The 26644-nt window shown below is 40.0% G+C and overlaps 1 long non-coding RNA gene across 4 annotated transcripts in view; it reads left to right on the top strand.

Annotated features, from left to right (window-relative positions):
* The first annotated feature begins 984 nt into the window (after positions 1–984).
* The window catches only part of LOC137147729 (uncharacterized), a 213055-nt gene continuing 187395 nt past the window's right edge, over positions 985–26644 (top strand). For all 4 annotated transcript variants that reach the window (XR_010918314.1, XR_010918315.1, XR_010918316.1 and 1 more), the window contains exons 1-2: positions 985–1055; positions 5182–5284. This is a non-coding gene — a long non-coding RNA (uncharacterized lncRNA). The remainder of the gene's footprint in view (positions 1056–5181; positions 5285–26644) is intronic.

Genomic DNA, 26644 nt, shown 5'->3' with positions numbered 1-26644 from the left:
AATTACACTGTTATGTTTCTGTCCATTACAAGCTCACTGTAGTGTTGCAGAGAGAAAATTAATATGCAGTGAACAATTATTCAGTTTAACTTCCTGCTGTTGGGACTTCCTATTGGCTAGGAATGGAAATTGATTTTCCAACATAAAATTCTCCTTTGGTGCATTTAATAGGTGTTTTTAACATGCCCTAGTGTCACATTGATTCTTTGTTTGTCTGCCATATTCATTTTTTTATTTTTTCCCACCCAATACAGCCAATAGCCAAGGATTGCCCATTTGCCTGCTTCTCTCCCAAAGTCTCCAGTCAGGAAATCCTTCCCTATAGGAAATCAGTCAACCAATGATAGTTAGATTGAGTGGCAATCAGGAATTGCTGATTTTATTTATTTCAGTAAATAAATACAAACGTCTAAGATGATTTGGAGCCATCAAGTTTGCCATAGCTAATTTATGTTATCACATCACCTTCTATTTGTTACCTTTACCCTTCATTCCCTCCCTCTTTCCTTCCATTTGTTTATCACACTCACATAGTGCATCTTATTTCAAATTATATTGTGAACTCTCTGATCAACAGCCATCTTCCTATGTTTTTATGCAGGCATGTAGCACAATGGGACCCTGATTCTGGCTGAATGTTTTGGATGATACATTACTCATATGAATATCACTTATTTTTTGTATTAGCGGTGTATGTTCCTTTGCTTTAAGTTTAGACCTTACCACTGTTTGACTTTTCAATATCTTACACTTATTATAACTTACAATATCAACTCTTCAGATTTTATCTGATATCCTTTTAAAGCCTGTTATCAAGTAAGAAACTTTAAATGGCAGGCAGCATTTGCCTCAGACTTCCAAGATCATAAGTGTTGATCCTCCTGACAAAGGGCTAAATGGATTCTGCTGGCAGAATCTCTGAGGCAGGTGGTGCTGTAGTCCACTCATATATAAGGGAGATGGGTGGGGCATTTTGGGAGAGAGGATTTAAGTACAGGCTGAGCAGCCTTAAAGAAGGGGTTGTAGGAACAGCTAAGTCAGTGAGAAAGCTTAAGGTGAACTTTCTTATCTTATTATTAATTTTATTTGTTAATAAAGGTAAACTTCAGAAAGGGGGGTGAATTCTGACCCAACCCATGTGTGGATTTTGTTTTGAGCAGATTGGTAAAAGTACCGGTTCACATAAACTACTTTTATTATAAAGCATTACACTCTGTACTCAGTTACAGCAGTGTAAATGTGGAGTAGCTCTCCTGAATTTACTTTAGGCCCTACTGAGCAATCTTTGCTCATTCTGGTGAATATTTACAACTGTAATCTTGTTGATTCAATTTATGTGAATAAGTGGTGAGGGATAGGAATAAGGATTGCTTAACTGGGCCCTGTGTAAGATCCAGACTTGCAGCTTTAAAGCTTGTGGGTCTAATGTCATTCACTTCAGTTGCAGCAGGATAGGACCCTGAGAGCAGAATTTAGCCTCTGGGCTAGATATTCAAATAGCCCAAATGCCTACAATGCAATTTTTAACCCTGCAATCTGAGTCAATTGTCCCAGGCTGTGAGACATTGTGTCATAGGTTTTTTTTATTGCAGTGTAGTACCTCTATAGGGACCCCTCTTCCATAGATGCCATGTGCGTTAACTCACAGGCAACCAGTGCATGTTCTCCCTTCAACTCCCCCAAAACAATGACAGTGAAATCTCTTTGGTTTTATTCTATTGTTCCCACAGTCCTTTTCCCATAAAAATAGCAAGGTCCTATCTCTCTTCTCATTCTGGTTTTACATCAGTAAGTGAGAGGAGCATTACTGATTTCACTGAAGTTACTGCTGATTTAGAGATGTAAGTGAAATCAGAATCAGGACCATAGCCTTCTTTTAAAAAGTGAATTAACAGACAGATTAGTTGAATCTTGAAGTGATCTTGGAAAAAAGTTTTCAATGACTAATAAGACTATGGTTCTTGTTTTTTACATTCAAGACATGACTAATGTAAATACCGTGACCCCCCCCCCCTACTACTACTACTTGTTTTAAAATGTGGGCCTTCTTGGTGAGTAGATGGAGGAATACCAAGACAGAAAAGAGAACTTGGTATCCCATTGTACAAATAGCTTATGCAGAAAGAGTAACAACAAAGGTTGTCCATGTTACTCACAGCACAGCCTTTTAGACTTTCTTTGCTTGCAGCTGTGTAGAAATGTCTGCAGCACTGTGTCAGTCTTGTAAGAATTAAATGCTATTGTGATGAGAAGTACCTTTGGAGGCTCAATGAGGAAACCCACTTGGGCCAGAGGCACCCCCTCATCCCAGTTTCTCTAGTCAGGCAACCCTTCCTTCCTTATCTGCTGTGTATCTGATACAAGAATGTTTTCAAGCCACCAGTGGTTGCCTAGGAAACCAGCTACTGCTCCCAGGGGACCTATGGGAATTGGTTTTGAATCAGGATCAAGACCATTCTTGTGGGTCCTTCAAGATTGTCTGGCCAGGAGTTTCTCCCTCCAAAGCTTGTCTGGGGTGAGGGAAAGCAGCTGTGCTAGTCAGAGCAGGTGGGCCTTGTTGCCATTATTGCTATTACAGGAGAAAGCTTGTTTGCCATTAGAGGGAGAGTAGGAGCATCTGTGAGGAGAGGAGGAGAAGGCTCAAGAAGAAAATGTAGTTCAAACTGGCTTGTGAGGTTTATATTAAACTATCTGCTACTGCTAGCTGTACAAGGAGGAATATTTTATTGTAATGCTTGACTAAGGACTCACAAGAAACCAATACACAAAAGTCCGGGCTGAGGAGGGGTATTTTCCTTTTGCCCAGAGTCCTATGACCCCTAGCTGTTCAGTGGCACTAAGAGTAGCCCTTCAGGAGGTAGAAAGCATAATTTCTTATTTTTAATTAATTCACATAGATACAGCTCTACTGTAAGGGAGCTCTGTAACAGTGTACAGATTAATTTACAGTATTTCTTCTGGGTTCTCATTAATACTTATAGCAACCAAACTAAATTTTAGGGTTCAATTAATTAGAAATCATTTTGTAGATCTGTATGGGTCCCACATAACATTAAAAACCTACCTTTTTACAGTCACAGCTCTCCATAGCACCAAAAAAAGCCTCCAAAAACCCATACTCAGTTAATAATAAAAAAATGTCACAAAATAACATGCAATGTAACTTGCTGGAAATGTTATTTGATAATTCTCATTATATACCAAATATACCCAAATAAGAGTTCTGTGTAGCTTGAAAGCTTGTTTCTTTCACCAACTGAAGTGGGTCTAATAAAAGATATTATCTCCCCCACCTATATCTCCCCTATATGCCAAATACTCATCCTCCCATTACATTAATGTCAATTCTGCATTGAGGATGGCTTCACCTCTTGCTCCTAATTCTCTTACTGGAAGAGATTATAAATGGACTCCAGACGATAATGAATGAGGACACATATATATAGCAAATATAAGTGTCAAGGGATCTGATTAGTGGACTGTTGTCCCCTGACTTGGTTATGAGACAGTTTATAGTGTGGATAAGGTCTAAAGCCATGGATGTCCAGCTGATTTAGTTAGGTTCTGCCATAGCCCACGTTGTAAGTGTTAATTGTTGCTGACAGAGACAAAGTGAATAAACTTAGTGTTTGTTATTGGGTATTGCATATTATGGTAACTAATTTTTGTTTAGTCACAAGTATAATGTGTATGATGTTGGAAAATCATTATCATAATTCAAAAATAAATTATCAGGCAATAGAGGCAGCATATTTAAAGTGTGATGGATAGACGTATTTATAGTGACTGAGCCTGATTCTCACTGAACGTTAATGCTACTCTGGTAAAGTAATCTTTTACCAGGATGAAAGGGCCGTAGAGTGGGTATGAGTTACTGCAAAGTTGGGCAGATTGGGATAACATTCAGAGGCTTTCTATATCTTTTCAGTGAATTCCATTTTGAGATTAATAATAAAATATTTCGGTTTCTCTCAAAAGTCAGATTGGAAAGGATATTTAGTTTGGGAACTGGATTTAACATGAATAATAGCTAAAGAAACTCAATCACTTTGACAGCAGAAAGCTCCCATCTTTCACACTGCATTGCCAAGTATGGCAAGCCTTTTTTAACTGTTGAATTTCTCAGGAGTGTTTTGCAAGTAGTACTGACACTTATCTTCCCAGAAATAGATGTTTAATCCAAGTGTCTGGAATAATGAATTCAGATGGCTATTTGTTTAGGTGCTTAAAAATATGATCTGGTTTTAAATAAGTGACAAAATAATGTTTCTCTTCCTCTCCCTCTCTCTGAATGATAAAAGATGAAACAATAAATAAATGAAAATAAAGAGTTATTCCAAACATAAATTAAGAGGCACTCACATGACAAACACTTTATATTTTTGGATTTCTCTGTTTCAGAACAAGACACCACAGCCTCCACATACACACACTCCACTCATCCCAAAATTCTTCTCTCCAATTTGGCAAGATGCTTTTTTTTTATAAATAAACTTGTACAGATAATACAGCTACAGTTCTGTTTGGCATGTATAATTTGAATAATTATGTTCCTTACTGTTCATCCAAAGCATTGGGATGGGGGAAATGCATCACTATCCAATACAATGGAAGCTGTCTGTCTTTAAACAGCAACATGACTCTTGCCCCTAGAACATGTTAGAATGGACTTGTGCTCTCTCGAGGTGAAACAACCAAATGGATAATGGCAGACATCCACAACTGGAGAGAGATGGCATGAGTCATCTTCCTCATACCTTGGTTTTAATCCAAAATGTACTAGGGTTTCACTGCAACCACAATGTCTTGATATTTTGATATCTTTCTTTCACAAATGCACAGTCTACTGCATGCTGGCTGATGCTCGGCAGGAACACCTTTCATTGAAAGTAGGGCCATGTGCTAATTTCACACCCGTCTGAAGACGATACTGAATAGCTGACTGAATTGTTAAAAGTGGCTGTCTTCTTTTTTGTGTGCACCTGGATGAAAATACTTATTTAATGATGCAAGATTGTCTCCTGTGCCTTTGGTTAAAAAAACAACAACCAGTAACTACTAAAGAGAACACGAGGGAGACACAACTATAATGCAGCTATTGAAACTTCTCAAGCTGTCCTCTGCAAAGGTAGTCTTAGTGACTCCTGATTGTGTTTCATGGTTGGTTTGTACTTTCTTCAGGAACTGACATACTTGGCCATCCAATTTTGCTGCTTGTCTCATCAGAAAGCTTCTTCCTTGTGAGGAAAACAATGCTCAACTGCATCTTGACTTCCTGTCCAAGGTAAGATACCTTCAATTCCAGACACTCTTTGAAATACTTCATCACAGGACTTGGCTTTATGGGGGTACTGAACTGTTGCATTGCATATTTAAATGAGCTAATGCAAATACCTCTTCATAGTTCTATGAAGGCAAAAGGTTTGACAGGATCCTTGCCACATTTGGTTAATAGTTTGATGGGGGAGATCCATGTTTAAACAATCAAATCCTCGGGTGGTAAGAGCAGAGTCCATTCTAAATATTTTTACGTTAATGCTTTATTTGGTATCTAGCTACTAAGGTGATGAGTACCTTTTATAAATGCATTGGATGGCATTAACTTTTTGCCATTAAAGTTTAATTTGCCAGGAACAACTACTTGCCTTGGCAAGGCTTGCTGCCATTGACCCACCAATTAGTGTATTGTCTCTGATGTCCATGTTAGTGAGGCAAAGATGCACCTGTTTGAAGTTTATAGTTGGTAATGGATTTTGCAGATGTAGAAGTTCCAGGAGCCCTAATTTTTTATCATCTCATAACCAGAAAATTTAGTTATTGGATAAAAGGGCCATTTAATCCTTTCTCTCATTGCAGAAGTATAGCATGGTATATGTATAGCTATATAAGTGAAATGAAAGATACTGTATACAGATCATTTGTAACTATTCTAAGCAGAGGGTTGGACTAGATGACCTTCTGAGATCCCTTCCAATCCTAATCTTATATGGTTCTATTCTGTACCAGAAGAGAGATTGTTGGGCCAAACCCTATTGCCAGTTTTGGATACCAAGGGGAGCTACTGCCATGAAAATATTTATTTGTTTGACCTGTTAGACTCCCCCTAAAATGAAAGATTCATGAGTTTAATAAAAAATTAGTCTGACATGTCTGTAAAAGAACAAAAACATTACTTTTTACAATATACTTTCAGCCTTTTGTTCAATAATTCTTCTTTTGGTGAGCTGTTATTCCTAAGGTCAGGTCCGTAGTGAATATGACCTATAGTTAAACTCATTAGAAAGAAAACTTGCCTTTATTTAATAATCTAGGGAAAAGCTATCAGGTGAGCACTAAACACATTATCACTCATAGTATGAGATAAGTAAGGGAACTATAAACTACACTTGCATGGGGATGGATTTAGTGATCCTGTATGTATCTTCTACCTGAACATCCAGGACTGTGTGAGCCAACTTCTGGCCTGATGTACACCCCTGTGCATCCACATTGAACTCAATGCTAGAATTTAGCCCATGTATTTTTCTTGTGCACTAGTGATTATGGTAATGTAGTGATAGCTTCCTGATATTAAATATTTACAGTGTTAATCACAAAACTGTCATTAATTTTAGCTCTATTGTGATGGAAGTTTGGATATGCTGTTTATAGAGCAGAAAGTTAGATACCGTATAAAAGCCTTCAATATGAAAAATGTTACATTTCTGAGCAGACAGTGAGAAAATTGCCTTTTAGAGGTCAAAACTCCCAGTGCCTCTGGCAACATGGCCTCGGATGTCATCTGACAAGGTGGCAACACAAGTCATGGAGCAAACAGCCAATACCTGTACAATTCATTTTGTTAGGATGTCTGTTTTACTGTTGCTAAGTGATATTTATTATGTTGAATAAGGAAATCTGCTCTGTATTAAAAAAAATCCTTTTTATGCAGCTTGTCTTGTGTCTGATGTTAAGTAGCTAAGTAATAACTTCTGAATTCTATGACACTTCAAGTGCTCTGGTGACACCTGAACCTTGGAGAGAGGGAGGTGGGAAAGTGTTGCCACCTGGCTAGCAGAACATTCTCTCGCTGTCTTCCTCCTTCTGTACCTTCTTACGGCTGTCTGTTTGGAAATGCTCAGCTGTTTTGTGATGTGCAATTCTTATAGAAGAAACATGGCAGAGACCAGCAGACATTCATTTGAAATGATCTTCATTCACTGCATTCTGGAATGGACTTGAAAGCAGGTCTCAGAGGCAACTTGTATGTACCAGTTTGTCTTTCATATTTATTTATGACAGACTTGAATCTTCAGGATGGCTTTCTATCAAGTGACATATCTATTCAGTGTGATGTGTCTAAAAATAGGTCATTGTCAAAGAACAGGAAGAAAATTATATAAAGTTATAAAGTAAACCTTTGTAGTGCAATACTATCAGCACGTTAACTGTCTGAAGCTGAGGCAATGAGGTAGTGTTGGATATTTGAATTAGTGCTTCATGTGGATTTATTTTAGCTTATTAGATATTTTTATTAAAATTGAAAAAGGCTGGCTGCATACTATTCACGAGGCTTCTTCTAGAGATATTGATTACTTTGTCAGGGAAAGTGTGAAAAGATTTTGAAAATTTGTTTTTTGAAAAGATTTTGCAAACTCCAGTGTGTAGGATAATAGGAATATTGGACCTAATTCTGCTCTGCTACACAGATATAAATTCCAAACATTGATTTAAAAGAAACCCACAAAGTTCTCCACTGTCTTTTTCATCTTTTGAAAATCATGCCACTTATGTAGGTGCTTAAATAAGGATTTAGGCACTCAAGTTTAAAAATGTTGTCCCTGGTCCATGCTCTTGATTAATAAGAACTGAATAATTAAATTCCTTCTGCTATGGAATAAATATTATCTTTGCAAGTGAAAATGAAACCACTAAGAAATATGGGCCTTAACTATATAGTATGTCAACAGGGGTGGCGGCTTAAGGTAGGGAATTTTGGCTGTTCTAATTACTCATTTATGCTTGTATTTAGGGATCTTTGGAAACAAACTGTCTAAAGGATCAGAACCTGAATTTATTTAAGTGACTTGATGCCTAGCTATACATTTAGTAATTCAGGATGCTGGAAATATGAAATTACTTTTCTAATCATGATATAGTTTGAGCTCCTATTTAAACTACACTGGGGATCAAGGTATGCAGTATAAAAAGACCTTCTAATGTCTGCCTTAAGGTTTATTACCACTGCCAAATTAGAGTGACTGAGGACTTGAGGATTTATTCTGGAAGCTTGCAGTAAGTTATTAATAAATTCAGAATGACTGTGCATAGATGTTTGTGCACACCTTTTTAGTTTTGTGAATGTGATCTGAAGTTAACCCCAGGTAAAACTGGCAGGAAATAAAAGGGAAGTGTGACATCTGGTGGAAAGATGATCTCACTAGGGTGTAGGAGTTCTGCAAATGATCACCAAGGATTTCTTGTAAAATTTGAAATAACACTTTTGAATATTATGCCTTAAACATAAATATCAGTATTTTAGCAATGAAGTTGATATGAGATTTCTCCCCTCCAACTTCTAATTCATTTTGGCTTAGCTAATAAAATATGGAAAGATTAATATATTCCTAATCAATGGAAAATATTTTGATAAATAAAACTTCTGTGATACCTTTTCTTCCAAGGATCAAAAAAGCCCTTATAAACATTGTCTCAAAACACCACATGAGATACAGAATTCAGCCACCTCCGAGAAGCAGATATGTAACAGTTCACAACAGTTTACGACAAAAGTAGAAATTATTCTACATTTCCTACCTTGTTTCTAATACAGTTATAATGCACTTTAATATGGCCAGGACACCAGGGTTAACATCTTTACTTTCTTTTGTGAAAAGTACCATGGAGTCCAAAGGATGATAAATGATCAGGACCTTAGCTTTCTTTAAAAACACTACCTGCAGCACAAGACCATAGGTGCTGGCTCAATACTAACGCAAAGGAAGGAGTGCAACCTATTGAATGAGCAACAGCAATGGCTTCCCCGGTCTCTCATCCAACTAATACTTCTTATCTTGGAAGGTATGGCTTCAGATATACTAAGGAACAGCAGCCTCTGAAATGACATTGTCTTATGCTTCCAAACTGAGAAAATGTAAAATGTTCCAATTATCTGATATTCAATGTTTGTATATTCCTGTTTATGTAGAGCATGTTGCATACGCATGCCAATGCACACGTCTTCATTTAGCACGGCAATATCCTTGACTGATGGAGAATGGCAAAGTGGAAGAAAGAGAGGGCAAAGGCCCTGCAGAAAGAAGAGGTGGGGGATTGCCTGTGGCTAATGTCTGCAAACGTTTGGGGTAAAAGATCTTGTGGTTCTTATGCCAGCAAAAGTCCCTTTGAAATGAAGATGGGTTTGGCGCTAACAACCCCAAAAGTTACAAATACTCCACAGAAGAAATGCCCAATGAATGAATGTGGCCTTTTCAAACTATGATATGCAGAACTTGAGGGAGACTCCTATCTCTGCCACGAGCAGGTAGAGAAACTAATGAAAAAGCTACGCGAGTCACTTACACGGCTATAAATCTCTTATCTGATCCTTGTGTTGTCTTCTCCCCATATGATGGTATTAATTCCTTGATATGCTAAGATTTGCCCATGTTATCACTTTTCTGTTGTCCATTGTCCAGTGATCCAATATTGGTCAAATTATACTTCATAGGTCGAGCACATCTCTGGTAAATACCCTTCTTATGTCGGGTGGGGTTTTCAAAAGTGCTTATGTGCCTTAGATGCCCAAATCCTGTAGGCTTTTACTAGGACTTGTGTTCCTAAAATCACACAAGTGCTTTTTGCTAATCTCATTCTTCATGTTTGTTGCATACACAGCACTGGGTGTTTCCCCATTAGGTGATGGATGCTGTAACCTCAGCAAGTTTTTGTGTCTGGCTGTCTGCTAACTGATGTTCCTGTATTGAAACGGACATAAAATAATTGTGAAAAGCATGAAACTCAAACATCCTGCCAGTTCACATTCTGCCCCACCTAATTGGGGTTTGCATTGCAACACTCCTCGTGGGCAGCGGAGTGCCAGCGATCTCCTCCTTGGGTTGCCTGATCAGTGGATGTGGGGGAAACAGGAAGCTGTTTCCCGCACACCTCAGAAGCCAGGATGGGGGGTGCTGGGGAAGGAGATATTGGAGGGAGTGAGGGGATCCTGGGGGGAGGGTTGTTGCTGATGGGAGCAAATGTAGCGGGCTGCCAAATGCACAAGGTCTTGAATAGGTTGCTAGATGTGTGCCACTCCAGATGGGTGGCAGCCCTGTACAGCTGCACAGATAAAGCCAACGATGAAGGCTGGCCTTGTGGATAAGGACCTGCATTGGGATTCAGGAGATCTGGGTTCAATCCCCTGCCCCACCACAGGGTGGACCAGGGCTGTTACTTAATTGATCTGTTCCTCAGTTTCCCCCTAATGTAAACTATAAGCATTATTCTCCCAGCCTCAGCCTTGTCTATGTAGACAGTGTGATGTGCAGAGCAGGGCCTGTCTCTTACTGTCTGAATGCATGCTACAAACTGGGGACCCAGTTACGCAAAGGTGGATGCAGCTGAGTGATCAGTCTTGCTGCCTGGGAGGGACCACGACTGTTAAAGGAGAGAGCTGCTGGGGTAAAGAGGGAGGTACATCTGGCTTGCTCTTGGGTTCAACCTGCAGTGTAGAACAGGAAGGTGGAAAATTGCTGGAAAATGTTTTCTAGAGGTCTGCCTCTGTTTGTCATGGGAAGATGTAAGAGACTGATGGGGAGAGGTGCTATCTTGGAAAGGAATGATTCAGTGGGATTTTTATCTCCATGTTCTTGTTGTGAATTTGATTTGCTCCTTGGAAATCAAGTTTCAGTGTCTGTTGTGGAAGATGTCTTGAAGGTCAGTTTCCTTCCTCTCTAAGCCCTACAGGTTAGGATTGGTATGCATAAGTGCAAGAGCTTGCAGGTAACAAGCTGTTTCTCCCCCATTAGGTAGGGCTGGATTTACACCTTACAGGCTTCTAGGCACAGAATCTTCAGCACCCCCCCTGCCTACAGCTGACCTTCATGTTTTCCATGCCAGGGGGGCAACAGGGGAGAGGGGCTGGCTGGGCCAGCTCCACATGGGGAGAGAGGGAGTGATAGGGGAAGTCAGAGGGGCTGGAGAATATATTCACCCCTGGGCTACAGCTTCCGGCCTGGACAGGGGGCAAGGCCTCAGGGGGAAGAGGAGGAGCAGGGGGTGGGGGGTCATAGTTCTGGTGCTCATGTGCCATCTGCCACCTTCCTTCAACCCACTTGACTACAATGCTGTCGAACTGGATTAATGAGTGAGATTGAGGTAGAGGTGGGTATTGATTTGGGGGCCTCAATGAATAATAATAGACTGCAGAGTGTTCAATAGCGTGGATACACTTTGGTTTTACTTGAGCCTTGTCTATGCACACAAGTTATACCACTATAACTGTACTGGTATAGTTAGCTGTACAATCTTCCAGTGTGGGTACAGTTATACTGTTATAACTTAGCCCCATATAGGAAGGTAATTAAGTTATAGACATGCATCCACACTAGGGACTGGACTGGTATATCAGTAAAAAACCATACCCCCTCCCATGGACATAGGTACACCAGAACAAAATCTGGGTCTAGATCAAGTCTCAGTTTCTTACTAAATTAGATGCTTTTCCCTTTCCTAGATAAGATATATAATCAGATTCTCAGATAAAAGGTAGGTAGCTAGGTAATCAGGTTCCCAAAGACTCCTGTGGGGTGGCTGAATTGGAAAGGGACAATGGTAAAGATGACCAAAGGCATTAGTTTTAACTTCCTAGAATCAGTACGTGTGAATATGGTTCTAGGTAGTGGCTCAAGACAAGCATTTCCTTTATTTAGAAAGACTCCCATAAATATAATCTATATCAAGTGCTCTTGAACCCGGTCCTTTTTAGTGTTCTTTGTCTCTGGCAGAAGAGCTACTGATTACATTAATTTATGCCTATTTATTTAATAAACTGTTCCCTCTTTCATTGTATAGTTGGCTGATATGAATACTTTGAGAACCGTAAAGGTGCTGTGTAATTACAAAGCGCTTTACAAACATTAATGAAGCCTCAATATACCTGTGAAGTAGGAATGATTATTTTACAGTTGATGGAACTGAGGCACAGAAGTAAACTGTTTGAAAGACATATAGTGAGTCACTGGCTAACGTGGGAGCAGGACACGTGGATCTTGATTGTCTGTTCAGTTTTAATCACTAGACGTGCTCCCTCTCCCGTTCCCTGCAAAATGATGATAGCTGAGTCACAAATATCTGTTTATGCTACTGATACGATCACTAAAACCTTTTTGGCTGGTGCCTTATTTCAAGTGTGAGTTAAGAGGCCTGAAAATCTACATTTATATTTAAAAAAATCCATACGCAAGACGTGTTACTTTTAATGTCTGTTCTGTTCCCTGTTTTGGCAATGATAAAAGGGCAGCAAAAGTGACGTGTGTTCACATAGCGATATATAGAAATGTATGTTCAAACTGTTAATTGCATCTAAATAATTTTCCCGATCAAACAGTTTGTTTACTGCCAATAAATGATCAGGAGACAGGACAGTAACCCAAAGAGGGACTAACTGAACAGTACAGACCTGGAAATGTATCTGCTGCCATCTTGTGGGCTTAAGTATAAAAACAATTGAAGGGCCGGGATGACCTCAAAAAGCAAGTTTATTCTCTGGATATCTGGAAGAGAGAACTCAGACAGCAGGGTTTCAAAGTTCTGAAAATAAATAACTTTGGGCGATGTCAGATTTGAACATTTTCTAGTTTGCATATAAATTTCAAAGGGGCCTCAACCTAGCTTCCAAACTTGCAGAGATAATTTTAAATGCACACTAATTTGTATAAGACTAAATTTGCATGCAAATATAATATAAATGTAGATTGGAAGAGACCTCTATAGGTCATCTAGTCCAGTCCCCTGCACTGAGGCAGGGCTAAGGATTAATATTAGCATAAATAGCCTTCTAACGAGCTAATAGATGCACAAATGATGTCTGCTCACACACAGTCTCTTTTTCTGGTGCTAATGACTGTGTCCAAAAGTGAGTGGCTACTGGAAAAACAGTTCTGGAAAATTTGCCCCATAGAATATTCTGATGGAAGGCACAATTAATGATATTTTCATGCAATATTTTTTCTGTGGAAATATACCACTGGATGCCACTGTTGGTTCATGCAATAGCATACAAAAATAACATTGCATCTGCTTATTTATTTTATTCTGGTTTCCTTCCACTCACAATTTCTTTCTTTCTTTCTTTCTTGTTCATATCAGAAGACAGGAAAACTATCATGCCCCACTTATTCTCTCCAGGAACATGGCTATCCAGTTCCCACATCTACAAGTGACAACTTGTCACAGGAAAGAAAAGAGGAAAGCTTTTCAGGTGAAAGAGATTTCTCTTTCCAGATGTAAAATCTTCCTGAGAAGATACAGATTTGGTAGCAGCTAACTTTCCAATTAACTAACTTGTGTGTCTCTGGCTCTAACTCCCATATTAATCAAACCGAGAAAAGTGTGCAAGGTCTTTTATCCCCTTAATGTAAAGGGGATGCAAGGCTAGGAGGGAGATTGTTTTTCCAAGTGCAAAGAATTTTGTGCCTGAAAGAATGTATTTTGCTTAGCACAAACAATTTGTGTCACCATGGGGTGAGATGGGGTGGGGAGGGGATAGTTAACGATCACAAGGTAAGTTTTGCTGGCTATAGTGTATTTTCATAAGCTCATTTGTAAATCACCTGATCTGCCACTGTGGGACTTATGGGAAGACAGGTCATGGGTGTCTTGGGAAAAGACTTTTGAGAAATGCTCCCAGAAATGCTGTAAGTGCAAAAATATGCCCCTTCTCTTTCCCTAATTTTTCACTTAGTTCATATTTTTTGTATTCTGACCATTATAATTTATATCAATTCTTAAGTGCTGGTGGGTGGGGGGAGGAGAGTATGTAGGTGGACAGTTGGCAGGAGTGAGGGACTTGGGATGCTTCTGATATCGGCTTGTGTAAGCTCTTCAGAGCAGGAACTGTGTCTTGTGTGCTTGCATGGCACAATAAGGAGCTCAGTGTGTGCTATGGCTTCAAGGGGCTAGCATCCTGCTAACGAGAACGGAGATGTGGAAAAGACATGGGACCCTCATGGAAAGGAATTGTTCAAAGGAGTAAAAGACAACCATGAAGATCTCAGAAAGCAAGTTTATTCTCTGATAGCTGGAAGAGAGAACTCAGACAGCAGAGCTTCAGCCTAAAGGCAGTGCCATGGAAACTGTATGGCAGGAGCAACTTTTCCCTCAGGCTCATAAATCCTCATGGCTTTAATTGGGCTTTAGTAGGAGCAGCATCCACATGACGTACATGAAATGGGAGAGGGTTAAAATGCAAGTCTGTTCTGGCCCCCTCATTAGCTTATAAGGTGAATTGGAGGAGGAGACCACTAACTCTGATAAGTGCACTGCTACAGACAGAATAGCAGCTGCAGCCTGCTCTGAATGTAGAACAGCTGGAGTTAATTAAGCTACTGGCTGTAGATGGCTTTAGTTCCATTCCTGACATGGACTGAAGCTTTGTCTAAATGAGGCATTGTGCTCTAACATGTCCAGGTAGTAGAGGTGCCTCCAATAAGGTGCTATGTTAAGCCACTAGAAGCTAAGTCTTCGGTAAATGCCACTGGTGCTGATGCTACATAAACTTGTAGCAATGACCCAGATAGCATCGTGACTGACCAGCGTGTTAGTGTATTTGCATTAATTTAGATGGAATACGTGAGCTAAAGATGTGAATTTAACTCCTTCCTGTCTCATATTAAATAGTGTTAAAAGCGGTTTGGGGTGTGGTATGCTTCATACTATGGCAAACACTATTAAAAACTCTTTAAGCTTTTTTATATTAAAGATAAAAGAAGGAAAAATAGTTAAAGCAATTAAAATGTAAAGTATTAAATAAGGCTTTCATTTTAACAACATCTCTTGTTCCCTTTCCTTTTATCTGGAGAACATTTTAAGAAGGAAAAACGCCCTTGTTTGATGGTATTTTAGATGGTAATAACTTTTTACCCAGTAGGACAGAAGTTAGTTGAGATGAGCTGGAGCTGTTAGTCTGATCCTGTTTTTAGGTGGTGGTTGGGATTCAGCTGATGCTGGTAGGGGTGATGATGTCATCTGGATCCATCTTTCTGGCCTGGTCTCTCAGGATCAGGATGAAAAAGGCTTGGGGTAACAGGAAACAGTGGGGGTAGCAGCCATGATGGCAAAGCTTGCTCCAGTAGCCTTCATCTGTTCTTTTGTCTTTCCTCCCTAATCCACAAGTCTCTAAGGACTCAAAAATGGGAGTGGTGGGTGGAATAGCCCATGCTCTTATTATTTTGTCTGCTAATTAGGCCTAGTTTTTGACGCCGCATGTTTGGTTTACTTATTTTGGGACTCACATTTTTTGTTTACTCAGCATAATTTTAACGCAATCCTTGAATTATATCATTAGGCCTTTTTTTAGACTAATTTCTGTCTCCCTTTTGTATTTTTTCCCATCAAGATATTATAGTTTGTGACATGTTATGAACTTTTATATATTTTTTGGAGTTGAACTCACAATTAGGGTAAATTTTTTGGCCCAGTTATTACAAGTGCTTGTGGAAATGACTGCCCTGTGCAATGGTGTCTGCCCTTATGCTCCATCTGCAGTAGGACCCTGACTTACTGCTCACAGTGCTGGGGACTTTGACCAGTGTCTTGAGGTGTATAAGCTAGTTATTTCAAATAGTTTCCGAGAAAGCATGTCACTAATACGTACATGAAATTGCTCATGTTTTATGGGTGAGCTCTCTGTGGTGGCTAATTGGGCTCTGCCACCACCCACCTTTCAAGCAGAGGCATGGACCCCCCAATAATTGTCCAGGGCCCAGAACTCCTCTGTCCTTGGGGGCCAGGAGGTCGGGGTGGGAGGGAGGGAATGAACAGTGAGCTCCTGCAGGGGCGGGAGGAGAGGAGAGCGAGCTCCTGCTGGGGTCAGGGTGGGGTGGGGTGAGTGAAGCGTGAGCTCTGGCCCTGGGTGGAAAGTGGGGAGGGAAGAGTGAGCGCCAGCAGGGGCCAGGGTGTGAGGGAAGAGCAAACTCCTTCTGGGGCAGGATGGGGCATAGAATGTGCCCCTCCAAAAGGGGTCAATGTTAAAGTTCTGCACATGCCTCTGCTTTTAAGGATTCATCACCTAATCTCTGAACCTCTTACTGTGGTGGCCTCTTGAGTATGGAATTTGTACTCTCTCTGACTGTCCCATGAGACCACTAGTCTTGACTTAAACAATACACTAACCACTCCAAACACACATGACCCTTGCCATGGCCTGCCCCTTCCTCCTCCCTCCCCCAAGAGAGAGAACCACCCCTTCAGTGATTTTCTTTTCCATCATTAAACACCGGTGTCCCCAAAGATGGGACTTCTCCCCCTTCCTTTCTGTTTTCCTGTTTTGTTGTGTCTTTACATTTTATGGGCTCAATACCCTAAAGTGCAGCCACCTGGTTGGCTGATTCTTGGTTATTGTTGCACCTCTGACCTGTCATTACTCCCTCTCTCCCCACTCCCAGTTTGGAAAACTGTTAGTTTCTCTGCTTCTCCTCATAAAAATGTAGTCCTAGAAGGGACCTCGATAGGTCATCTAGTCCAGTGTCCTAAGGACTAATTATTCTCTATTTGTCTAATCCGCTCTTAAAAATCTCCAATGATAGAGATTCCACAACCTCCCTCGATAATTGGTAATTTGTGCTACTTCCTATAGGGAAGGCAAAAGCACACAGCCCTCTTAGTCCACTCTCTTTACCCTGTGGCAGGGCCAAAGTTTCCAAATCACCATCAGTGGCTGATCTCTGTGCGATGGAGATGCTGAGTGCTGTGGCGCCTTTCCTATTTTGAGAGACATTGCTGTTTGCTTCCCTGTCTTTGCATTAACTCCCCAGAGATTAAGACCAATAGTGCTTCTTTCTGCTACATGATCAAAATGGGAAAAACTTTCTTTCTATTTTGCTTGCAGCTGAATGACTGCAGATTGACTGGAAATGAGCACAACTGTGCACTGAACTTAGTTTGGGCAACATCATAGTTTTGATACTGAAGTGTAAGAAAGGGGTAATATCATGGGTTGGGCATGCACTACTGCCCTCTACAGGTTGGAGTAAATCAAGTCTCAAATACATTAGGTATCAATGAATGGCTTCAGCCTGGCGGGGGGGAGCTAGAAATTCCTGTCTCCACCACATAGTCTCTGGCTTTGAGCAAGAGCCTTAACCCCTCTGCCTCAGCTTCCTCATCTGTAAAATGGGGATCATAACATTTTACCTGGGAAGAAAAATGATGTGCATCTTAATATTTGCAAATATTAGCGCAAAGTTTAAAAAATTGAACTGGACAGAGTGCAGGGGAACCCAGGCCTATGTTCATGAGGTACTGCTGTGTGGCAAACAAGCTGTTCCTGCCTGGTGTCAAGGATAAAGCCAGAGCGGGGAGTACAGAACTAAGAACCTCGTTTGCATGCTGAGGATCATGTTTATATCAAGGTCTGCCTAGACGCATCTGTTCTTAATCCACATCCCACTCCTTGGTACCTTTTAAGTCAGTGGATACACACACAACTCAAGATGAGCACACTGAATTACACTTAGGCTTTACCCTTACTTGCGCACACATATGTAGCAGCAGTTCACACTTATGCTGAGTATCACACAAGGATGTGTGGGATCCAGCCCATGATGAGTCTAAAGCATTTTGAAGTTGAATATTTATTATTGGTTTGTAGCTGTCTCCTCTTCCGTCTCCTCTTCCATCGCCTGGAGTCTACCATATGTCTGCCATAAGCCATATATGTCTGCCATAAGCCCTACTACCAGTGATCTCTAATATCTAGAGATGGGGAGAATCTGAAGTTGTGGAGGAAGAGCAGATGTGTTTCTGGAGCAGATGATATGGAGGCAATCTCTGTAAATTCAGTACAGAAATATTCATGGATCTTTCCTGCAATTATCATTGGATCCTTGTGGTACTCCAACATAAGCCTGCTTTCCAAGTCCAGGTCCAGTTCCAGATGAGAAGATCACTTAGGCCTTGATCAATGAAATGATAAAGCAAAGATGGGTCTCATCGGTACTTCCATGGGCAGATCCATAGGCTGTATCTTCCCCTTCAGTCAGTGCTGAATGTATGGGATAAGGGGTCACTGTACTGTTGGAGGTGGCATCACATGGAGAAAATGTAAAACTGGTACCAAGAGAAGGGATTTCAAAAGTGCCTAATTGGAACTTGTGCTCTTAAATCATTGAAAATCTAGTATTCCTAAATCACTGGAGCTGGACCTGTAGAAGCAGCATTCGTAATTTAAGGAGAAGGGGGTGGTTGGTTACCGACCAGGACCTGTTGAAAATATCTTGTCTTTCTAATACTTGGGAAGCAGGCTCGTGTTAGAGTACCACAAGGATCCAATGATAGTTGCAGGAAAGATCCATGAACATTTCTGTATTGAATGTTCTCTCCATATGCCTGAAGAGTGAATGCGTCATCCTTATTAGAGACTGAATTTACAGAGATAACCCCCAGTGAAGAGGCTATAAAGGAGTGAAGAGCCGTTGTACTATTATATTTAGACTTAGGATGATATTTTTATTGGTAAATGTCAATTTTGCTGTACATACAGAAGAGAATATTTCCATCCATTGTAATAAAAATTTGCAGCTAGGCAAAGTAAGAAAAATGCTGTTTTAGTTTGATTTAAGGATGCTTACTCTATATTTTGACATGTGATGTTGATAATTTTTTTAAGTTATAAAACTTTAACTTTTTTAATCTCAACATCTGTAATTCAATGATTGCCTAACCTCCCTATTGTCTGCCCCCATAACTTCCCACAGCTGTGAAAATTTAAATAGATAAAAATAAAAAAACGCTTAAACATCTATATTATCCATCAAAATTATATAAAAAAAACCACCCACGAATCTGCCAAGCCTAATTATATTGCATACTGTACTATGTATGAACACCATTAAAGTAAGGCTTCAGATTTTAAAACTCTCAGTTCTTACTATCCTCATTATTAACATCCATATTCTACATTAACGCTGCTGGCAAGAGGTGAAAGGCATCCAGGGTGAAAAGAAATTAGTTTCATTATGCAGTAATTATAGGAAAAACTGTGTTCACTGGCTTTAGTCACCCTCTCAAGTTATTCCAGTGCTTCTGGTTAAAAAGATCCTGATCTATGATGTTCAGCTAATGATCAACAGTTTTAGAAATGACATTTTCTAGGCAGTACAGTCTCTGTATTATTGGGATACCATTTTCCTCTTAGGCAGCTGCTAGATCATTCAACATTGCTAGGAAGTTTATGAAGGGTGTTTTTTATTCTTGATGTCACTATCTCTTGGGATGAAAAATAATGGCCATTTTCTTTGAAAATTGAGACCATTTCCTCCAAGTCAGATATTTAAACTTCATATCAATCTAAGACTGAGGAGAAACAAATGGTTGTTAGTGCCTTAATGCCTTCACCACAAGGTAAAGGAAGAGCCACTGGAGAGAATCAAGGGAAAGAAATGTGAGAGGCAGGACTGGGTGCTAAAGTAGAAGTTGACTGATGGTACAGTAAGCTCATTATGGATTCAAACAGGAAAATACAGCTAAATGCCCAACTGAGAGATGGAAAATTCAGCTCACCAGACAAAGCTGAATGAGAGTGGACGAGTTGTATTTTGAAGCACTTATCCTGGAGGAAAGAGGATTTTCCACCAAGGAGAATTATGAGGATTTGGCTTAGTTAAGTTTCACATGGTAAATCATTACCCTTTTATATACCTGTTTTATTCTGTAGTCCAGAGGAGAGGATGTATGGCTTGGAACAAAGCTGCATGCTATACCTCAGTGGTTCTCAGCTTTTCCAGACAACTGTACCCTCTTCAGGTGTCTGATTTGTCTTACGTACCCCAAGTTTCACCTCATTTAAAAACTACTTGTTTACAAAATCAGACCTAAAAACACAAAAGTTTCACAGCACACTATAGTGAAAAATTGCTTACTTTCTCATTTTTACTATAATTATAAAATAAATGATTGGAATATAAATATTGCACTTACATTTCAGTGTGATACTTGAGCCTGTTTTTCACTTGAGTCTTGTCTGAAACCCCAATCCCAGGCAGTAGGGCTGAAGCGTGTAACTTAGCTTAGCAGGGCCCGAGTCAGTTGCCTTGCTTGCCACCCCATAATGCTGGTCCAGCACTTGCAATTTCCCCCAAGCCTGTCCCGTGATCCTTCCCTGGGGCCTGCAATCTCCAGGTTGAGAAATACTGATATAGGTGAACTGAGTGTCCCTGGAAGACCTCTGTGTACTCCCAGGGGCATGCATACACCTGGTTGAGAGCCCCTGCTTACTGCTCACTATCTTTCTACTAGAATCCTGCACATCAATGAGATGAAATTGTATACCTAACTTTTATGAAAAATTACTGCATTTGCATACATAAATTGGGTATTTGCAAGTGCAAATATTCAGTTATGGGTTCAAGTGGTCTTTGAGTGTCTCAGTGAGCATTTAGACATGAAAATACTCTTTGCACACAAAATCATAGTAAACTGTGCACTTACTGTTCAGAGGTGGTTGCGTTTGACTTTTCTAATAAGAACCAGAGAACAGCAGCAATGGGGAGGGAACACAGGACTACAGGAAGGTGTGTACTCTGGAGAATTGGAGAAAAGTTAAATGTCTTCTGAGACTAGTCCTTGGGTTTGCCTGGTTGTCCCATTCTCCATTACCACGGTGGAGATTTAGAGCATATGTCAATGTTTTTCTATTCTACTCACACCACCCCTCTTCCCTGATCGCTATATTGTTTCACCTTGGATTTGTTTAGAGGGAGGTGGATCTTTGGGGATGGGCGGAGCAGGGAGGGACATTAGGTGCTATGGAGTAGCACTGGTCTCTTGGAGTGGGAGGAGAGGAGAAGCATGTTACATAACATGTATATTGACTCTTGGGTGGTCTCAGTCATGCAACTAATGTGCTCGGTTACATGTTAGTGCTGGTTCTTACAGATATAATTTTCTCTCACCTAATCTTTGAAGCAGTTCAGTACTGTAAAAACTAGAGCTCTTTCAGGTGGTTCTTAGTAATGTGCCACCAGATGAGGGCAGCATCTTCTATCACTCACATTTATTAAAAGAACAGACAGTAAAAGCCTTGCCATTTCTTTTGTATAATAATCCTATTAAATACCTGTAGCATGAAGAGTTATAATTTAAATGCTCTTGGTTAAGCAACCTAATTAGATTTTAGAACCTTAGTTCCGTACTTCATCTTCCTCAAAATAGGAACAATGGATTTTAAAGACATTAAAACTGCAGCAAGATATTTTACATGAATAGTTTATATCTTCTGTTACTAACTAATTGAGACAGTGGAATGTCCCGGTTCTCTCAGGCTAGAGTCAGGCATTTCTATGGTATCCAAACGATTCCAGAACAAGTTACATAGCATTTGCCATAGAACATCAGACCACTGCTCTACGTGGTCTGGAATCCTGCCTCTGGCAGAAACCAATACCTAATACTTCAGGGGAGAAAACCCTTCATAATACACCTAGGCAACTGTGCTCTGCTGTGTGTTGGGGAGGAGTTCCTTCCTAATCCCAACACAAGCAATCATTTTATGTCTTGAGGCATGAGCTTTGATTTCCCTTCTCATTATCTTAGCTGGCCTGGCTAGAAGTGCCTACTGTCGGAAAATTATTCAGACCCTTTTTTAAAAGTGAGTGGTTGCGGTGGCAGTGAATTACACAGCTGACCAAACACTGTGCACAGTAGTATTTCTTTTTTTGTGCTAAATGTATAGCCTTTCATCATGGGCGCTCTCATTCCTGTAGCATGGGATAAGGTAAAAAGCAAGAGCTGTATCCTTTGTAATTCTTCTTTAAATTGTTGTTGCAGAGTCATCTCTGACCAGTCAGTCCTTGCTCCAAACTTTGTTAGTCAAAAAAATAAATGTCCTGGGGCACATGGTGACTATCACTGGTGGCCTAGGGAAGTATCATGAACTTCAAGCAGTCCACAGCAGGGGAGCCTATTATCTACTCTGAGAGAGAAATACCCTCTTTCCTGTTTGATGCCTATTTCTCTGGCTGGAGTGTATGACTTTCCCTAGCCCAGTAAATTCCTTGAACTCGTAACTTGGAAACAGGCTTGTTCCAGGTTGATTGAGCACTGGCGTGAGCAGACTACATCTAGGATATTCTGACCTTATCAAGATTAAGCTGTATTTCAACATACACCCTGGATGTCTTAATCAAACAATGAAAAGTGAATGGGGTACTATGAAGGTTACAGTCAAAATGGCATCACAATTTGACACCTACATACCCTTAATCTGTCCTACCTGCCCCTTTCACATCTTTTCTAGGAACAGGAGCAGGAGTTTTTGTAACAGTGTTTTACAATATAGGTCAACCTTCTACGATTTGCATGGTTTAGAAGACTGCAAACATAATGTGCTTGGCTGGCTCCCAAAAGACTACAACATTCTCTGTAGCTAGTGATAAGGAATGAGTGGTCACTCATTTCCTATCAGCATTGGGTTCAATTAAGATCTCTTCATAAACAAGCCAACAGTAAGGTATCCTGAAAACTTTGGAGACTATGGCTGGTGTTTTCAAAGGAACCCAAGGGATTTAGGAACCTAATTTCTATTGAAATTCAATGCAAAACTCCCTCATTCACCTTTTGAATGTCCCAGCCAATATGTTCATTTACAAATATTTCATCATTAGATTATATGAACTTCTGTTGAATTCAGTTAGTATGGAAAACTACGTAACACACAATGAAAGAGTCAGGATTTGGCCTGACTAGTTTAATAATGGAAAAATCAAATAACTCTTGATCCTTATGGTACAATGAGCTGCATTGTCACTACTTTAATCCCAATGTTTTCTCTCAGTGGAAGTATTGAATTAGAAACAAAGAACAAATCGCATAATTGGAACCAAAACTTGATATTATTTCTTAAAAATTAAGATTCTACATGTGGCTAAACTATTTCCCCTCTGATCATGCATTGAAAAAATGCCATGGACTCATCCCTATAGAGAAGGGAGACTCTCAAAACCCAATTACAAAGACCAGCATCATTTGTCATACACTAATATATGCAAATCAATTGTATTGACACACTATTAAGGGGAGATAATCAAGATATCCAGAATATAGTGATAAATTGGGGAAAAAAAAAGGTTGAGCAGGTAAATGTTTTGTGGTATGACTGATTTAACTTTGGGTCAACCTGGATTGTTGCTTCTTGGAGTTGAAATTTGTATATTTCTGGAACCAAATATATGCCTTAACTACTGACCAAACTCTCAGTGAAAAAGCAGAACTAGAGACAGATGTATATAGTTAGTTTGAACTTGATTTTGTGGTGCTGAATATCTTTGAGGACTTTAAATTTAATCTGGCAGAAATGTGGAGTCATATCCCACTTTCAGATCTGCAACACCTGCAGCTGCTCCTCTGTTTCCCAATTATACATCAGCAGTGCCTGACATGATAAATCTGAGCGGATCTGACTCTCAATATGCAAGCACATAGTCTAAGTGCAGAGATTGTTTTTGCAAAACATGGGTGAGATATTCAAGCCATTTAAAAAAAACCAACCAACCAACAGTGTTTTATAGCCTGTCCCAATACTTTCCTTTTGGGGGGTCTTTCAGTAGGGGAATAGATTCTTAAATGCTGAAGAGAAAACAAACAAATCCAATTCATTGTCAGTCTTGGGAAGGAGAGACCATTTGGTGTAAAACCAGAATCAGATACGAGGTATAATGGCCTTATAGTCACAGGTGCTGAATGCTCACAATTTTTTTGGAGTCGAAGGGAGCAGCAGGTGCTCAACATCTTTTGGAAAATCAATTTGGAAAAGGCCAATTGCTCATCTTCCCTATTTCCTTGTCAGTCCAGGATTGTTCCCTGGAGCAGAATCAACCAAAGTACATGGAGTCAATTGGATTACCCAAGACTGAAAATCTAGCTCTTGCTCCAAACTGCTTGGCCATATCAGCTGCATCTGGGAAAGTCCGGCGCTGCAGAGTGTGGATGTGGTGATACTGGGGAATGTGTGTTAGAACAGTGATGGATGTGTTCACTCAAACAAGAGGAAGGGAGGAAACTGCTGTGCTCCAATAAGGGCCAAGAAAAAATGGAAGATGTGACTTACCTCACAGCAGTCAGGCAGTTGCTCATGTGATCAGTGTAGGCTGCACTAGCATTGCAGTGTGTATCTATCTGGTGGTGGTCCTCTTCCTGTATCCTCATCACTCAGGGCTTCCTGGGAGTGCAGGCTTTGCAGCATCTTGCTGAACTGCCTTATAGCATGTTTTCATTGCTTGGCCTGTCTCTTTTCAAATGACTTTAGGAATGCTTCTCGCACCCCATCCCTTGGCAACATTTCTCAGTTTAGTAGACCTCATTGTTAAGAAATACCTTCCTGCTGGTCAGCATACACCCTTTCTTCATTAAAGGCTAGAGTGATAAACTCAGCCCATGGTTGGGGCAAAAGCATGCCGTGGACTTTTAACTTGCTGATCTGCTTCTTGATCTTAAAACTGTCAGCAGACCTTTTGGTGATTAAAGGATAAGCTATGGCACAAGGGGCATTAGTACACTATTGGAGAACATCTTATAATGCTTCTTAGAGCACTAAAGAGTGCATTGGTAGTCTTCTAATTCAAACCTTGACATGATATAGGGTTGACCATGACAAGCGAACATTTTTGATGATGTTAAACTGCCTTTTTGCATAGAGAAATGTGGATAAATGAGTGTGCTAACTGGTTATTTTCCTAGTTTAGAGGGGTCCATGCCTGGGGAAAAAAGTTCCTAGTGAAAGGAGAAAAATGGGAGGCATCAAATGTTGAGTCATTGGATAGAAAACAAGTATTGCCTGGCATCACTTTGTGTGCAAAACAACCCTCCAGAAGATGGCTCTGAAAATGCAAAATGGGTGGGGGGGTCTCTTAATAGAAGTTGCACTAAATGGCACCAATTTAGTTTCTAAATTGGTTTGTTACTGAAGTAAGATAAATCAATACAAGGCACTCTTAGACTGATATGAGTGTCCAAACAACAGAGTTGCAACAATTTAACTAAACCAGTTTAGAAAGCAGTTTAGTTAATTAGGTGTCATTCCTGTATGTATAACTGCTGTTACATGTGGTGTCATCTAATTCTTCCAAGTTGTCTTGATGATCAAAGATAGAAGAATGCATTTTTGGCCACAATTGCTACTTACTGGTTCCTGAGATAGGTCAAAGAGACTGCAAACATCTGACAACTGGACAAACACCCTCAACAGGAAATATTTACGGTCTCTGCCAATTCATTGGAGTTCTTTCCACTTCCTGCCAGGTTCACCTCTGTCTTACAGTTGGTAAGCTTGAGCCGACTGCATTTTATCCTCATACTTATTTCTTTTAGCACCTAGGGCAGTGGTTCTCAATCTATTTACCATTGTGGGCCGCATATGTGGCCCTTGATATATTATGTAGGCTGCAGCCAATGCTATTTGTATGTCCCTGAAGATGTCACATGGGCCGCAGCTGTGTGCTGGCTGGGCAGCAAGCAGCCCATGGGCTGCAGGTTGAGAACCATTGATCTAGGGCAACTGGATGATGGCTTTGTCTCTTCCTGATGAGAAGAAGATATATAGCAAGGTGTCATCAGTATATTGTTGGCATTTGTCATCTGTAGCAGTCATGTTAAAATTTAAATGTGTAATTACTGTGTTCCTAATAAGATTCTAAATTTCACTTAGGCTCATCCACAGAGCGTTTTTTCCCTCTATGTAATCAAATATACATAGTCTCAGGATGGGGCATATTATCCTGTATATTTTTAGCTCTGTCAAAATCAATTCACTTTCTGCTCCTATTGGTTCATGGGTCTTCCTGAGCTCTGTACTTGCTCAGATCTGGTCAGGCTTTTCTATTGATTCCGGAGTGTTGATTTTTAAAAAGGTTCGTGGTAGGGTTAGTGTTAGTTGATTTTAAACTTGTTTTAAAAGACATCCAAAGATAAAACACTTTTTGACCAATATCTGCTGCCCCATGCTCCCATGGAGTATAATATACACCTAGCATTCAGTTTTCTTTGGGATGATTTAATGAAGCTCTCAGACATATTTCAGATAATTTTAAAAAGCCTGCTTTGTTTCAGAGACAAATATGGATAAACTATCAAATTAATAATTCAGCACATATTTTATCTGCAAAATTTTCCACCCTAAGTGAAATGGTCAGTGTATGCATGATTTATAAAGAGAATATCACCTTGAGTACACTGTCATTTTGGCAAGATTTGTCTATATGGATTTCAATGCAGAAATCTAATAGACTATATAAATATCATATCTCTTGCCCCTCCATGTCTTCCTTGCATTATTCAAAGACTGCTAAGGTTGTGGTGCCTAACAGTGTTGCTTTACATTTGGCACTGCTTTTTGTTCTTTTTCTAAAAAGGAAATAAGATCTCACTGGAAAAAAAAATGTTTCAATAAAGCGAA

The sequence above is a fragment of the Emydura macquarii genome, unplaced genomic scaffold, assembly GCF_026122565.2.
Source record: "Emydura macquarii macquarii isolate MOO-44397 ecotype Brisbane River unplaced genomic scaffold, CSIRO-AGI_Emac_v2 contig_561, whole genome shotgun sequence".
In the NCBI taxonomy this organism is placed as follows: Eukaryota; Metazoa; Chordata; order Testudines; family Chelidae; genus Emydura; species Emydura macquarii.
Note: the sequence above shows the minus strand (reverse complement) of the source record. Positions and strands in the feature narration are given on the sequence as shown.